The 5,308-nt window shown below is 34.1% G+C and overlaps 1 pseudogene; it reads right to left on the bottom strand.

Annotated features, from left to right (window-relative positions):
• Window positions 1-4,275: 4,275 nt before the first annotated feature.
• On the bottom strand, window positions 4,276-4,394 carry LOC134911952 (5S ribosomal RNA; annotated as a pseudogene).
• Window positions 4,395-5,308: the final 914 nt, after the last annotated feature.

The raw sequence follows: 5,308 nt of genomic DNA, 5'->3' as shown, positions 1-5,308 counted from the left end.
GGAACATGTGGGATCTATAAGGAATGCCAGAAGAGACCAAGAAAATTATTTAAAAAAATTGACACCGGTTGCCAGGCATTTCCTAAGAGCACATGAAGGTTCCCCCAAAGGTCTTAGAGCATTTGCCTTAGAGAGGGTCATGTTGGGCATCAGGGGTGGAGACCTAGATGGTGAACTTTTGAAAAGGGAAACCAGATGGATCTTCCTCCTTGATAGTATGACACCTGGAGGAATCAACGAAAACAACAGTTTTCAACCTTTTTTGTGAAGCTTAACATCTCAATGTATCTGTATTCTTTAATGTCTTCCTGGTTCTAAGGTTATAACTATAAATGTGATAACATATTATCATGTTAATATTAATCTTTGTCCATCAAACCTATTTGCAACATCATGTGGGAATAGCCCTTGATACATTTTCCATCATCTTTTTAGATATGTTATTTAATCTATGTTGAAGATTTTCATTGACCTTGTTTAGTGAAATTACAATTAAATGCAAATCTTTATAGGATTATTTTCGTATACTCTTATATCAGATTAAAAACTAGAATAATAAATATCTATTTTTCCTGATACTCGTTGAGAATGTATTTTTGATTCATTTGGAATATACCTAATACACTTTACTCATCTCGCTTTTATCAACAATCATATAGTAAATATCTAATAAATAACAATGAATAAAAGTAATGAAATACCTACCGTTTAGGATATAATCAGTTTATCAACCAGGACCCTACATATGATAAGTTAGGCTATATACCTGACTGCAATTTGTGAGAAAGGATTAGGCATGGAGAACCCTATTGGAATGTGAGATTCCAAAATGGTGGAGGGACAAGTACTATATAGCATATTAATAATTTACGATAGGATCATCAAATGAATTTAGAGATGATCCAAATATGGAATGAAATAGGAATATTTTGAGATACAATTAAAATCATATAATTCTGATCAATATAGGAGCCACCAGGGAGGATTTCTAGACACATACAGGCTAGTTAATACATACACAAAAGGCACATCTATATGTCCTTTACAAAATATAATAGTGCAATATATAGGTGTATATAAATATTTTTATCTTAAATATAACACACAATTTATTATTTATGGCACCATTAAATATAACATGGTTAACATTAACGCACGCACACATGTAATAAAGTATACACATTTTTCTCTTATTTTCTTTTTTTCACTGTATTTTTGCACATCACCCTAATAATATTACACTTTGTAAGTGCACATGATTTGATATTTACACACTTTTCCAATCTTTAAGAAAAATGTTACGCTACAATCAGCAGCATCCTCACAGTTTTATTTAACACATATAATTGTATGTAAACTTCACAATACGCACGCAAGATTACATAGTCACATATAAATTATAACACTTTATTTATCTGTTAGTCATGTTATAGGATACATTAATAAACCATATGTCTATGCACACATAATATACACAAAGACATAGGTAACATTTTGTTTACTACAGGTTAAGTATCCCTTATCCGAAATGCTTGGGACCAGAGGTATTTTGGATATCGGATTTTTCCGTATTTTGGAATAATTGCATACCATAATGAGATATCATGGTGATGGGACCTAAATCAAAGCACAGAATGCATTTATGTTACATATACACCTTATACACACAGCCTGAAGGTAATTATAGCCAATATTTTTTATAACTTTGTGCATTAAACAAAGTGTGTCTACATTCACACAATTCATTTATGTTTCATATACACCTTATACACACAGCCTGAAGCTCATTTAATACAATATTTTTAATAACTTTGTGTATTAAACAAAGTTTGTGTACATTGAGCCATCAAAAAACAAAGGTTTCACTATCTCACTCTCTCTCAAAAAAGTCCGTATTTTGGAATATTCCGTATTTCGGAATATTTGGATAAGGGATACTCAACCTGTATTAAGTTATTATCTTTATAACCTACATCATGTCTTCACTTTTTTATTATTATTTTTTATACTAATAAAACTTTAATAATTTTGTTTTATATAAAGATAGTGATGATGCACTATTATTGAATAATACCAACATGTTATAAGATGAAATATATTTATTATCAATGGAACTACACTGATGTGTATAAATAATAAATTCAATACATAAACAAGAGCCCTTCTAAGATTCTAAGAAAATAAGATTAGACGCTCTCAAAAAAAGGACAAATAGATAATATGAACATCTATTAAATTCTCCACAATTTAAACACACAGAATATATGGCATCTCACAACACTAACTGATCCATATTTATATAATATTTACACTCCAGTGCGATTGGGGATATCTCCGTTGCAAGAATAAGTTAAATTTGCATATAATTTGTGCTGCAGTTACGGGAAACGATTTTTCTAATGGTGCATAGTCAATATGTAATAAATAACCTAAACGAGGATCTAATCAAGTAGGGCACATACTCTAATTGAATGATGACATACAGAGCTGCTATGAAAAACATAGAGATGAGTATAGCTCCAACGGACTATGATGTCATTAAATTTGAAAGACCCACGCAGAGAATTGATTGGCGGCGGATGGAATAAAAGGACACTGCACCCGCTGCCTCAGATGACCCTGACGAAGCTAATGCGAAACGTACGTAGGACCTGAGCGTCCTACGTATCTGTATCTTATGTCTTACTAATGTGCAAACCATATTGAATATGTTATATCATTAATAGAGATTGTGTGGCATTATATAAAAGTATATTACCTGAACAGCACTAAGGAACCCCACGATATAGGGGTGATCGTGGCCAATATATAGGGGCTGACACGTACTATCTATTTAATGTGGATTTAAGAATGCTCATATATGCCTGATAGATCCCTCGTTTGTATTCTGAGGTATACTATTGGTTCGCGTCTATTTAAACCATAAACAATACGTGCCAGTGCAGGCTTGCAACATAAGGCAACAACAAATATCAGGCGTGCAACATAAGGCAATAATAAATATCAGATCTAGATCACATTAAAAGCGTGTCAGAGGCCTAATTTGAATGTATGAGTGTTCTCATATTAACAACATATCTGTACCAGATATATTATAATAATCTATATCATTAATAGAGATTGTGATAATATAGAAATGCTTGCCAGTTTAGTGACACAATGGAACCCTAAAATATATAGGGGTGTTTGTGGCCAATACAGGGGTATTCCCGCACCATCTATTGAACGTGGATTTATGACAAGCCACATACGTCTGAATACTATGCTCCAGGTCAAAAACTAGGTATTTAACCTATGATAAAACATGTATATTACCGGATACATAGTGTCAATGTCAACGTACAACACATGATAATAGCAAATATTGGTTCTAGATTACATTAAATGTGTGTTGCATGTTGTACTGAAACATACGAATGATCCTATAGTAACAGTATATTTATACTGGATAAGATAATGTAACCAATATAATTGTTGACATCATATTTAATAGCATTATAATTAACAACTGGATCACATAAGATAACTAGTGGTTTCCCGATTGCATTGAGAAGACATCTAAGTGTTTAGTCATTTGCCTGTACGACAATTACGGTATCTCAGTGAATTTACTGAGAACGGTATAAGCATAAAGCATTCCGTTATTGTAACAGTACATGGCTATATATATGAAAGGGAGGGAATACCGCACAGGATATAGTAAATTATAGAGTGATTTTCTAAAACCAAAATCAAATGATTGCAAGAAAACGCTGTTTTCTTATTCTGATATTGCTTGGTGGTGCACCCTGAGTCAGTATGGGAACATAAGACAATAAGGAGAAAAGAAGACTATTTTGTGGGCGCACTCTTAACTTTAAATGAATATAAGAATTAGTCAGAATAGATTAAAAATTCAAATTTTAATGATTCAACAAAATTAAGATGATCAGTGGTTCATAAAGAAAATAATGGTCAAAAAAGTGACAATATATTCAAATAGCACAGAGTGCTGATGGAAGATGGAAACTGAATTCCAGCTGACGGAAGAGATTCTGAATGTTGTAAGCAAATAGCTTAAATATTAGACGGTACGTTCTACTGATAAGCAAATCCCTGTTTTATGTTCCATGTCAGGGTATATAAATAATACAGTCTGGATACTGGTTGTACTTATGGGTAGTATATATGTCTCTCTCTCATATCCAGCCAAGAAAAGAAAAGAAAAAGGGTGGAAGATCAGATGGCAGTGTGAATCTTCTGTCAGTGTTAGACACTGTGTATGCTAAGCCAGGAGCTCTACTAAACTGAGTTTTCCTCAATGGTCACCCACTTGAGTACTGACCCAGCCCAACACTGATTAGCTTCCGAGATCGGACGGCTTCGGGCGTTTCCAGTGTGGTATGATAGTAGAGAGAATGAACAATGATTGGAAGCTCTGGAATCACTGATGAGAGTTCACGAATTTACATAGTTATTCAGGACAGATACCAGAGATAGAGGAAACCAGATGGATCTGCTGCCAATGTTAGACAGGGACGTGTCCCTGAATCAATGGTGAGAGTCCACGAAATAAAGAAAAGAGAGAAATAAGTAAACAATGATATCCGTCTGATTTGACTAATGATAATTTTATCACAAATATTCTAATTTTGGCAATAGTGGAATGAATTATAACATCAATTCTATAATTGGCTGGATTTATATATAGTAGTAATCAAAAATTGCCTAGGTATAGGATGTCTGAGATAAAAAGACAAAGACAAATGGAAGAAGGTAACAGTGTAACCGGCAGACTATATAAAAGTATCCAACTGCAGGATGTTAATAATAAAGAAGAAACAGATGACAGGGAGACTGTTACCAAATTACAGTGGTGTTTCCTGACTAGAAAAGGTCTATTAGGGTTAGATTAAAATGTCCTTGTACAGACCGCTGTGTTCCTCTATATACTCCCCCTCCTCTCCAGTCAGCAGCTGAATGATCTTTTTGATGAGTTTCAGGATCTTCTGGTTACTGTGTCTCATGTGTCCGTAAGTGAGGTTGAGTCAATTTACAATTATGTAATCCGTGAGATATCAGTGATTCCAGAGCTTCCAATCATTGTTCATTCTATCATACCACACTGGAAACGCCCGAAGCCGTCCGATCTCGGAAGCTAATCAGTGTTGGGCTGGGTCAGTACTCAAGTGGGTGACCATTGAGGAATACTCAGTTTAGTAGAGCTCATTGGCTTAGCATACACAGTGTCTAACACTGACAGAAGATTCACACTGCCATCTGATCTTCCACCCTTTTTCTTTTCTTTTCTTGGCTGGATATGAGAGAG

Source organism: Pseudophryne corroboree, chromosome 4, assembly GCF_028390025.1.
Source record: "Pseudophryne corroboree isolate aPseCor3 chromosome 4, aPseCor3.hap2, whole genome shotgun sequence".
NCBI classification, from domain to species: domain Eukaryota; kingdom Metazoa; phylum Chordata; class Amphibia; order Anura; family Myobatrachidae; genus Pseudophryne; species Pseudophryne corroboree.
Note: the sequence above shows the minus strand (reverse complement) of the source record. Positions and strands in the feature narration are given on the sequence as shown.